This window comes from Triturus cristatus, chromosome 9, assembly GCF_964204655.1.
Source record: "Triturus cristatus chromosome 9, aTriCri1.1, whole genome shotgun sequence".
Classification (NCBI taxonomy): domain Eukaryota; kingdom Metazoa; phylum Chordata; class Amphibia; order Caudata; family Salamandridae; genus Triturus; species Triturus cristatus.
Window position 1 is genome coordinate 123,445,336 of NC_140592.1, and position 12,358 is coordinate 123,457,693.

Here is a 12,358-nt window from a genome sequence, read left to right on the forward strand (position 1 = left end):
ATTCCAGCTAGATTCATTACACACTTGACCCATCTAGAGATGGAGGAGGAAGCAACTGGTTTAAAGGGTTTAACAAAAGAGATAAGGAGTTGATTGGCATCTGGAGGACGAAGGTCCTTCGTTCTCAAGTCATATTCTCTCATACAGTCTAAGACGCACAATTTCTTGCAAAGGTCAAAACAAGGATAAAAAATGGAATCTGACATGGTCTTCGTTCTTCTAAATATGTCAAATTTAACTCCAAACATATCGTAAGATCTATGAGAAATATCCAGGCATTTCACATCTGAAACTCTACGACAAGAGATTAGGCATAAGAGAGTAGCAAGTTTAAAAGAAAGGTATTTTCTGTTAAGGTAGGCGTTATATGGCCAGGAACAGAAAAGGTCAAGAATAGCTTTAACATCCCACATGGAATGGTACTTGGGTCTGGGAGGTCTTTTTAGTCTTATACTTTTCATCACTCTACAAATAATATTGTTCTTACCTACCGTTTTACAATTGACCAGAGAGTGTCCTGCGGAAATTGCAGATCTATAACAGTTAATGGATCTATAAGATAAACCCCTGTCGAATTTTTCTACGAGAAAGTTAACTATATTGACGATAGGAGCCTCCAAGGGATCCAAGTTCCTCTCCATGCACCAACAAACCCATTTTTTCCAAATGTTGTTGTATCTATAATGAGTTCCGGGTGCCCATGATTCTCCGAGGAGGGAAAGAGCTGACGACGAAAGGCCAGACAGTTCGTTGGATTGCCTGACACTTTCCAAGCAAGAAGGTTCAAATTCCCTGAAGAGACTAGGTGGTGATCTTCTCCGTCTGCGTTGGTGACCAGACCCTTGAACGCTGGAATGAGGAAGGGGATGTCGCAAGAAAGTTCGAGTGTGGTGGGGAACCAAGCCTGAGAGGGCCAAAATGGGGTTATCAGGATCATGCAACATTGGTCTATTCTGACCTTCTGTAGGACCCTTTGTATCATTGCAAAGGGAGGGAATGCGTAACCTCGGAGGCTTGACCAGGATTGAAGAAAGGCATTCACCGCTAGAACTCCCGGGTCTGGCATCCAACTGAAATATTTCGGGAGTTGGAAAGTTAATCTGCTCGCAAATAAATCCACATCTAGTGGACCCCAAAAGAGAGAGAGGGTGTTGAAAACGTTCACATTGAGTTTCCAATCTGTACGATCTGACAGGAATCTTGAGTTCCAATCTGCAGAGAGATTCGACTTCCCTGGAAGATATTCCGCCTTCAGGGAAATCTTGTGTTCTAGACAGAACATCCAGAGTTTTTTCGCTAAGGCAGATAAATCTGCTGATTTGGTTCCGCCAAGGCGGTTGATATAGGATACTGCAGAGATGTTGTCCATCTTGAGAAGGACAGATCTGCCTTGAAGAGAGTGTTTGAAACTCATGAGGGCATATAATCCGGCTGTAAGTTCCAAGAAATTTTTGTGGTGGGAAGATTCCGCAGAGGACCATGCACCACCGGTGTTCTGATCGAGGAAGCGAGCGCCCCAACCATGGAGGCTCGCATCTGATTCCAAGACAAATTCCGGGACAGATCCGAAAATTGCTTTGCCATTCCACGCATCCAGGTTCTCTAGCCACCATGAGAGTTCTAATTTCCCTTCTTGGTCGAGAGTCACAGAATCCTCGTACCAGAGACCAGAGTTGAGAGCTTTCCCCTTTATTCTCTGAAGGGTGCGGTAGTTCAGAGGCCCTGGTAAGATAGCTTGGATGCTGGAAGAGAGGAGACCAAGAAGACGGGCTAACTCTCGAAGAGTTATAGAGTCTTTTTTTAGGATATACCTGATTTCTTTGCGGATTTTGGCGATCTTCTTGGAAGGGAGAAGGAGGAGACAGTTCGAGGTATCTACGGTGAAACTGAAAAACTCTAGGGATTTTGAAAGTGCAAGGATGGATTTCTCTCTGTTTATAATGAAACCGAGACTTTCGATAAGGTGGATGGTGGTAGTGAGGTCTTTCTGAATTTGGGAGTAGATTTGAGACATGATAAGAATGTTGTCTAGGTAAATAATGAGCCGGATACCCCTCTCTCTTAGAATAGAGACAATAGTCCTCATTATTTTGGTAAAGCACCAGGGTGCGGACGAGAGACCGAAGGAAAGAGCTTTGAATTGGTACAGGCGCTCCTTCCAAGTAAACTGGAGAAAGGGCTGGTGTTCTATTGCCATCGGAATCGTAAAGTAGGCGTCCTTGAGGTCTAATTTCACCAACCAGTCTCCTTTCAAGAGAAGGTCCCTGAGAAGATGAATACCTTCCATCTTGAAATGTCTGTAAACTAAAAATTTGTTCAACTCTCGAAGATTTATTACTGGTCTCCATCCTTTGTCCTTTTTCTGAAATAGGAAAAGGGTACTGATAAATGTTTTTAATGACCATGGAACCTGTATGACAGCTCCTTTCTCGAGCATTGAAGAGATTTCCTCTTCGACGATCTTCTGATGATCGACAGAAAGAGTTAATGGATTCGGGGAATGACATTGAAAGGGAATTTCTAAAAAATCTATTTTGAAACCCTGGACGGTCTCTAGAACCCAAGGATCTTGAGTTAGGGACTCCCACATGTGATAGAAGAGTTTTAGCCTGCCTCCTACTTGGGAAGAAAAGGAAAGAGGAGGAAGACTTACTTGCAGGATTGGAGATGTTTTGATTTCCATGGGATCTGTAGCCTCTATTACCAGGTCCTCCCCTGGCTCGACGGTTGTAGAATTGTTGATTAGATGGGTAGAAGCCTCTACCAGAACCTCTGAAGGACGAAAAGGGCCGCTGGGAATTGCGGCCAAAAGAACGGCCCCTTCTTCCGGCCTGTCCAAAAAGGCTTGTGTTGAATACACGTTTCATATTTGATTGAGCCCTGTCGAGGGCGGTAAAAGTGGCGACATATTTTCCGATTGACTTGATCATGTCTTCCCCGAAGAGAAGACCTTTAGGGTTGTCTGAAGGTTCTTTTTCTGCCAGGTCGCTGAGTTTGGGATTAATCTTGGTCAGGATAGTTCTCCTCCTTTCGATATTCAGACTCGAGTTTGCGTTGCCAAGGAGGACAATAGCTCTCTGGCTCCATCCGCGGATAAGATTGATATCAAGAGGCGTATTTGAAATATGAGACTCCTCTGCAAGATCCAGGATCCTGGTGAGGGGCCTGAGCACGTCAAGGAGGTGGTCTTGGCAGCCCTTGAGTGCTCTCTCCAGACCTCTTCTAGGGTCTTTCCCTAATTTAAATAAGAATTTAATTAGGTCGGGGTCGAGGTTAGGGGTTTGAGACACCTTATCATGGATGGTGGGTCTCGGGCACTCAGATTGGAGGGTATTCCTGGTCTCTCTTTCCAGAGAGTTCCTTAGCCATCTCCTAATGAACTTAGAAACATGTTCTTGGGGAAACCACTTTGAGCTGTTAGGGTGTGAAATTCTTAGGGGGGGAGAACATTTCCTCTCCTAGAGGATTGAGGATGATATTATCGGAAGAGGAAGGTGATTCTCCTTCGCCAGGGTTGAGCTCTAGGTCTTGGTTTGGGACGTCAAGGTCCAAGACGAATTCGTCATAGGGGTTGTTGAAATTTTCTTCCTCTGAATCAGAGTCTGCAACATCCTTCCCGTCATAACGGGATGTACCGCGAGGGGTACCAGTCAAGTTTGTACCGCTAAGGGCACCCATCAGATTTATGCCGTGAGCGGCGATGTTCTCGTTTGAGGCGCGGGGGCCTCCCAACAGGGAAGAGGTGTTAGGACCTCCTAGGTCAACTGAGGTACTGCGACCTCTTGTAGTAAAATCATAAGGATGCTCGCAGTATTTCACTTTTTTAGTCTTTTTTCCATGACTTGTGAGCTCGAAGGTAGGGTCATCCTGACCAGAGGGGGGAGGTCTTTTAGAAGACAACACTTCTTTGAAGGTGGATAGCATGCAGGATCGCATTTCTTTCTGTAAGAAATGTTTGAACGAATCATTATCATGGAGGGGTGAGCTAGCAGTAGCATCATCCGAGTCAAGATCTGACATTCTTAAAACCGTAGTTAATAAGGTATAAATGAAGAATTAATGTTATTAGATAGTAGATGATTATTGATTTCTCTCCCCTTTATTCCTTTATTTTTATTTTTTTGATTATTGGGATGGCAAATAGGGGAGTATTAAGTCTCCCTTTTTTTTTTTTTTTTTAAGAAGGCAAAGGTAGCATGTAATTGGTTAATCTCAAGGGATCAGGTAAGAGTGGGGATGGTATAAAATTCGATTGTAGTAATGATTTAAAAAATATTTAGAGGAGATTTATGAGCTTATTGGGTTTTGTAAAGAAATCCATTGAAACGCGATCCCTGGCAGCAGCTGACCGAGCGGAGTAACTGAAGCTCTCGCTCAAGATCAGCTGTTGCCAGGGAGCCGTCATAGTCCGAGGAAAGAGCCTGGGGAAAAGGCTTACAAACGTGCACTGTTCCCAAGGTGCATTCCTCTAAGTTATGACGCGCTCGCTCCAATTAACGCAAGCGCGTCAAGAAGCCCAAAACTACTAAAAAGTCGTGATTGTGTGAGAGAGAGTTTAGGTAAAGCGAAAACAAGATATTAGTCTCGGTATTGGGCTAAAATGAAGTTAGAGATAGAACAGTTAGGTTACTGATGCGATTCACAAATAATGAAAAACGCGCGAAAATTAAGGGATCGACAACCTTAATAGGAAGTCGATTGGGGTTAAGGGAAGGAGGGTGTGAGCTCAAAATCGTTAATGGCACGAAGGAAACGCTGTAGGAAAAGGCGATGCTTATAAGAAAATGCACAACGAAAAACACCATCCAAGACAGCTTGAACCATGAAAATCAGTAAGTTAAACTAAAAGTTAACAGTAAATCCCCTTTTTATAAGTATTAAATGAATAACTAAAGCAATACAACACGAGAAGAATAATTGTTACTTATCTGCCTTTGAGCACATTTAAAAGAGGCAGTCTGTTTGTGTCTCATGCCATTTGTATCCTGGGCACTACATTCTAGAACTGTTTTCTTTCTTTGTGATGTAGTGCGGCTGTCTGTGACTGCATTAAAGGATTAATGCATAATGTAGCCTCCGGTCTTGTAATGAAATCTGCTCTTTTGTCTTCAGACTTAGGGGAATATTATCAAGACAGGCGATAAAATTATCGCCGCTTTAGCGGCAGAAAACTGCCGCTAAAACGGCGATAATGGGCTTGATAATATGCTCTGTGGAATTCCAATTGAAGCCCATGTTAGATGTGAAGGACATCTAACCTGAGCTTCAATTGGAATTCCATAGAGCATATTATCAAGCCCATTATCGCTGTTTTAGCGGCAGTTTTCTGCCGCTAAAGCAGCAATAATTTTATCGCCTGTCTTGATAGTATGCCCCTTAAGACTTCTACAGCACTTCAAAAAACAGAATTGCCAAGATCCGAAACGTGGACTGAACCACATCTAAATTAATTTGCTCCCAGGAAGGATATGAATTCATAGATAAATAATGTTTGAATACCTCTTAAATTAACTATGAGTAACTGAGCCCCATATTCGCCACCATGATGAAAAACACTAAATCAACTCACTTAGAATCTTGTCCTCATGACTGTCCAGAGGGATATTCCACTAACGGTGTCTGCTGAAAACTGGTTGAGGGGGGTAAAACCCTTCTCTAAGCAAGAACTACAATCTCTGGCAGGGTGAAACACAAACAAACCCCAAATCAACCTGTGCTTAACCCTTCCGGTAGCTTGGTACAAAGTAGTTAGGATTAACCCAAGTAATGTGTAAAGAATTTATGCAGCACTTCAAACAGTAATAAAGTGAAAACACTACACAAGAAAAATCCCACAATAACTTGGTAAATTTAAATCACTTGAAACCAAAATGATAAAAATCTAATCAGTAGAACTAGAGAAGTTTTAGGCAAAAATAGTGCCTAGAAGCACAAAGCACCAACTGTGTTTATCTGGTTGTGCGGAAGATGGAATAAGTCATAAGTTCAGGCTGACCGTGATGGAGTGCAGACCATATACTGGGATCAAATGAGGCCTGCTGTACAAGAGCACTTTAAATCCTGGTTGTAAAGTGTTGCGAGATCCCACGTTGAGGCTGCATTGCACAGTGACTGGTCCGAGTATCTGGGAGGTTGCAATGCAGGTTCCTGTATCGCTGTCAATGATGCAGTTGATGATGGGCTTGAGATGCGAAGTCTTGCATCGAAGATGCACAATGCACCAGCGGTTCCGACAAAGCTGTGGGGCTGCGATGCAGAAATGTGGGGCATGTGATGCGAAGGCCTGTTTTGAGGATGCAGCTTGCAATGGTGATTCTGAGGAGACTGCAGGCTGCAATGCAAAGTTCAGCATCGGTGATGCAATGCTGCCAGTCCAGGTGCTGGGTTCAAGGTGGTTGGAACCTTTTCTTTCCCCATGGCTCTCAGCAGGAGGCTATCCAACTAGCCCTTGTAGTCACGCTGGTGGTTCTGGGTTCAAGATGCGGGTCCAATCCTTTCACTCAGGCTGCAGGGCAGAAGGGCAACGGAGTAACAGTCCTTTTTGTAGAGGAGCACAGCAGTTCTTCTGAGTCTTCCACAGATCCAAAAGTGTACGGAAAAGTTGGGTCTGTGGGTCCAATATTTATACCTGGTGCCAGTTTTGAAGTAGGAGAAGGTTCTGGAGGGTTCCACCCTCAGAGTTGCTTAGAATTTTCTGCCTCCCTGCCCTGGCCCCAGCCTGTCTGAGGACACAAAAGACTATTGTTGAAACCTTTGGGAGTGTGCTCAGGCAGAGTCTTTGTGATATGCAAGTATTGTGGGTGACAGCTCCTCCCACTCATCAAGTTAGAGATGGCCCATCCTGCCAACACCTAGCTTCCCTTTGTCTTACTGTCTGGGAGCAAAATACAAAGGCTAACTGCCAGCTACACCTAATCATGTGACCCAGGATACAGGCTGCGTGCATTAAATAGATGCGAAAAAAGCCAACTTTTTAGACGTGTTAATTCAAATCTGACTTGACCATTGAAACTGTATAAATTACAATTCATTAGACACCAAACTCAATCCTCTTAATTGTTCCCAATTGAAAGATATCACTTATTTAATGTAGTAAATTAACCCAATGGTATTCTAGTGGAAAACTCATTAAAGAGTTTTTCACTACCATAACATGTAAAAGTTAAAAGTACATGTCCAACTTTTTAAATGCACTGTACCTGGTCCTTTTTTTTTTTTTTTTTATTAGGACGTCCGAACAAATAAAATATTACACAAATTTATACAATACAAAAAATATCTGAGGTCCCAATTTCTGCATTTATCCCCCCCACCCACCACCCCCGTGGATCCCAAGAGTACAAGATAATACCATAAGAGAAAAAAGAAAAAAGAGAGAAAAAAGAAGAAAAGAAGAAAACAGGGGATTATTTGCATACAATTAACCATTAATCTTTATTTAACCATCTGGTTAGAGGCTCCCAAATCTTTTCCCCCCTTGACCTAGCCCTGATTCCCCTTCTCCTAAACACTGAGATCTCCCAGTTGTAAATAGACAATAATTTACCAAACCAAACATGTACAGAAGGAGGATTCTGTTCAAGCCAAACACTGGCAAGACAGAGCCGAAATACCGCCATTGCTATATAAACCAATTTCCGATCGGATTCCTCCATTTCCTGATTGCTAATCCCTAATATTATGACCTGGGGGGTCAATGCAACAGAGTATCCCAGTATAGAGTCCAGGCGTTGTTCAATTTTACCCAACAGTTGGGAAAGACTTGGACAGGTCGCAAATATGTGGGTGCTGTCCGCTGCCAGCAACCCACATCGAGAACAATGTACCCCCGAGATCCCGCCCCATCTATGAATACGAGCCGGAGTAATATAAAGATTGCATCATGTTTTGAAACATTTTACTTGTAGACTTGCAGATATGCATGCAGTTTGACTAAACAAAAGGGAATCTTCACACTCTTCCTGCCCTGCTTGTAGCATCACTTGCCACCTATCAAAGAGCTTTGGCATATCATCCCCCATCCTTTCATTAATGAGTTTATATAAAGTGGACGTTGTAGATTGACCCCCCAAAATCAGATCTAATAAAGGAATTCTATTCCGAGAAGTTAGTTTTTTGGTAAGAAAATCCCTTATCTGCAGATATTTAAAAAAATTATTATTCCCGATCCCAAACTTTTCTTTTATTAACTCAAAAGTAAGTATTTCGGTATTGGATATAAGATCTCCTATAAACAGAACTCCTTTCTCGTACCAGTTTTTAAAATATGCATCCTGAAATATTTCCGGGAGTAATTTATTATTGTCAAGAGGGGAGTATCTATGTATCCGCCCAATCAAAAAAAAAATCCTGACTGCAGTCCAAATCCTGAACGCACCAAGCAAGACCTTGGATTTTACCCTCTTGAAATAAGCATAATCTATATGGCGCATGAGGAGTCCTTTAGCTTCTACCCCATAGATTAAATGATAAATTGATATTTCCCCACATCCCACATTTTCCCCTTTCAACAACTCGAGCATTTGTTTCAGATTCAGAGCTGATACCCAATAGTAGATTTGAAAATTAGGCACAGACCACCCCCCCCCCCCCCGGTCTCTAGTTAAGGTAATATATTTAAGAGCCCTACGTGGGCATTGCCCAGCCCATTAAAACCACAAGACTAACTGATTTAACTTTAAAAAACTGATTTTATTTATCTCTAGAGGAATCGCTCTGCAGTAATATAGAATTTTAGGTAAGAATATCATTTTAATTACATTACTCCTCCCAATTAATGTCAAATGTAAGTTATTTATTCTTTGAGAGTCTGACTTGATTTTCTGTATCAATGGTTTAAAATTAATATCAACAACATCCTCTGGTTTAGAGCTAATTTCTATACCTAAATATCTAGCGCTCTGTACTATTCGATCATCTAATGTAATTTTATCAATAATAACAATTTGTGTTTTACGTTCATTAAGATGATATCATGATAATTTACCAAAACGTGTTGTTAAGCTATTTATTTCCTTAAGAGCGGAGCGGGGAGTAGGTGTTATAATAGCTAAATCATCAGCGTATGCCAAGATTTTTACGCCCCCCCCCCTTTAGCATAGACAGGTTGGATTCCTTGGTCTTCCAGGATTTTTCTAATTAAAGGGTCGATGTAGATGGCAAATAATAAAGGGGAGCACGGGCACCCTTGTCTCGTACCACGTGCTATATTAATTAACCCCCAATGAGCTTCCCATCAGTGCTATTCTGGCAGTTGGTTCTTTATACATGCTTTGGATAGCTTTAATAAATCCTCTCCCTATACCATTTTTGGCCATGACAGCCCATAAAAAAGGCCAGGAGACCCTATCGAATGCCTTTTCTGCATCCAGCAGAATTAAGGCCATAGGGTCTTCTGTAACCTTGGTGTAATCAAATAGGGCTATTGTGCGACGGATGTGATCAATAGTTTCCCAACCGGGAAGAAAACCGTGTTGCTGGGGAGATACCAACTTTTTAATAACTGACGCTAATCTGTGTGCGAAAATTTTAGAATAGATTTTCATGTCGCTATTGGTCAATGTAATGGGTCTATAAGACCCGGGATCAGTCGCGGTTTTACCTTTCTTCAAAAATACAACAATCTTAGCTGTCTTCCAAGATTCTGGGGGTGCTTCCCCACCCTGCACCAAACTTAACATCTCAAACAATATTAAAATCATTTGGGTCCGAAAAATCCTATATAATTCACCTGGTAAAGAATCAGTCCCGACAGCTTTACCAGGCGGAAGAGATTCTATAGCTGTTTGTATTTATTCCAGTCTAATCGGAGCTTCTAACATATTTTGATCTTGAGGAGTCAGTTTCCCTTACTTAATCTCTTTAAGATAACTTTCAATATCATCTTGGATCACGCGATTATCTTCTATGTCTTCCGAATATAGTTTTGATAGAATTTTTGAAATGCCGGAAGTATTGCATCTGGGCCATTAACTAAGCCAATATCAGGATCCAGGATTCCTGTGATACGTGTTTGTGCCTCCTTTTCTCTAGCCCGAACTGCCAACATATGGCCCACCCTTTCATTGCTCTCATAAAGTTTAGACCGCCAGGCTAAATATCTACCAGCTGATTTGGCAAGTGAGACTTCCGTTATGGCGGGTTTGGCTATTCACTTCTGAGATCCAGGCGCAGAATTATCTGCAGGAACTGGCTGATGGATGAATAAGTCTGTGATTTTTTTAAAAGTCATGGGGACACTGCTTTTTGGGTTCTAATATGTTGTGGCTTTTTAGATAGGTTGGGGAGTGACAGGGGCACACAGTGGAACGCAGGAGGCATCACAAGGGTCTGCGGACCTTTTTCGCCTTAGTGAGGGGGGAGCGGGGTGGGGGGAGGGGATGGACCCCAAACTTTATGAGGGGGATTTTACACGGTGTTGGCTCTGAGTGCTTAGATGTCTTATGTTTAGACTTTAATTGCTCTAATGTATTTTGATCTGTTTTCTATTTTTGATTGGGAAAATTAGAATAGCCTCTATTAACATCTGTGGATTAAATGATCCTGTTAAAAGACGTAGGATAAATCAGTACATATCGGATCTTGAGGGCAGATATTATTTGCCTTCAAGAGACCCACATAGAAGCAGGAAGAAACAAAATCATGAATCTTGATGGGTATCAATTAATTTCATGGACGGTACAAGATGTTAGAACTTGAGGTGTTGCAATATTCGCACGGAGGGGTCTTGCTAATTTTTCATGATCTCTCTCAGATAAATTTGGTAGATGGGCAATCGTACAATGTTCAATTGATAACTATACGTTTACATTATGTTCAGTTTACGGACCGGTATTAGATGACCCTGAGATGTTTAATTGGTTGGGTTTAAAACTGGTGGGTTGGCCACTTCCAAGGATATTATGTGGTGATTTTAATATAAATTTGAGTTGTTCGGAATCTAATCATCCTGAGATAACGTATCAGGGGCGGAAACCTAAAGTGTATAAGTCTATTTCCCAATTAAAGAAGTTACATGGATTAGTAGATGTTTGGGCACACTTAGAGGGAAACGATAAGGGGTTTACTTATTTTTCCGCCCCACACAGAACCCATGCAAGATTGGATTATTTTTTTACCTCCCAAGGAATGGCTCAGGGTAGTAAAATGACCAAATATCCAAGAGTAATGTCCGACCATAATCCCCTGGTACTGGAAATTAACATTACACGTAAAACTCAAGCAACTAGCTGGAATTTTAATAGGGCTTTGTTAAATGACAATTCTTATATTCACTATATGGAAAAGTGGATCCCTAGGTTTATAGAGGAAAATTTGGGAAGTACGAGCATTCAGAATGTTTGGTATACTCTAAAAGCGGGTATCAGGGGCGAAACGGCTAAATTTGGCAGGGAGATCCAAAAAAAAGAGAAGAATAAAATTAATGAACTTTATGATACACTGGGGAAGGCTGAAACTGATCTTGCTAAGGTTTTATCTGAGGGTGGGGAGGCTGATATCGCACAAATAAGGATTACACTGTACCCTGTCCCGTGGGCTAATTAGGGTCTATCATAGGTGTGACTTACATGTATTAAAAAGGACAGTTTAGGCCTGGCAAATAGGTTTATTTTGCAAGGTTGAAATGGCAGTCTACACTGCACACAAAGGCTACAATGGCAGGTCTGAGGCATGTGTAAAGGGCTACTTAAGTGGGTGGTGGCACAATCAGTGCTGTAGGCCCACTAGAAGCATTTAATGTACAGTTCCTAGGTCCATGTAGTGACACTTTACTAGGGGCTTAGGAGTAAATTAATCATATGTTCAAAGGAAAGAGCACAAGCACTTTAGCAATGGTTAGCAGACGCCTAAAAGCCAACATAAACATGTTCAGAAAACAGGAGGGTGAAGGCAAGAAGTAAGGGAATGACCCTGCAGAAAGAGCCAAGTCCAACAGTGTCAGATTAAAATAATCACACATTACATATTCTAATCCAAGAGACTTGTCCTTTACCACCAGTACTGTTACTATCCACATTTCTCTAATAACAAAAGTTATTAAAAAGAATTTTAATTGCATAGTAGATGTAATTAGGGTTCTTGTTAATTGGATTTCTGGCTGGCGAGGAGCTGGATGCGCAGGGTTGTCACTCACTACAAGTTTATTTATACTTCCATAGCCTAGTTTTAGTGTTAGACCTGTCATCCTTAGCGTGGTCTTTCCCCAAACATTTCATAAGCATGCATTGGGAATCCCTTAAAATACATTTAAGCTGTAATTTCTGATTGGAAAGGAGTAGCTGTATCATGGTTCATATCTTTAGAATGGTAATGATAAATCCTCTTTAGTGGTGAAGCTTGATTGAACATTACTGTTTTA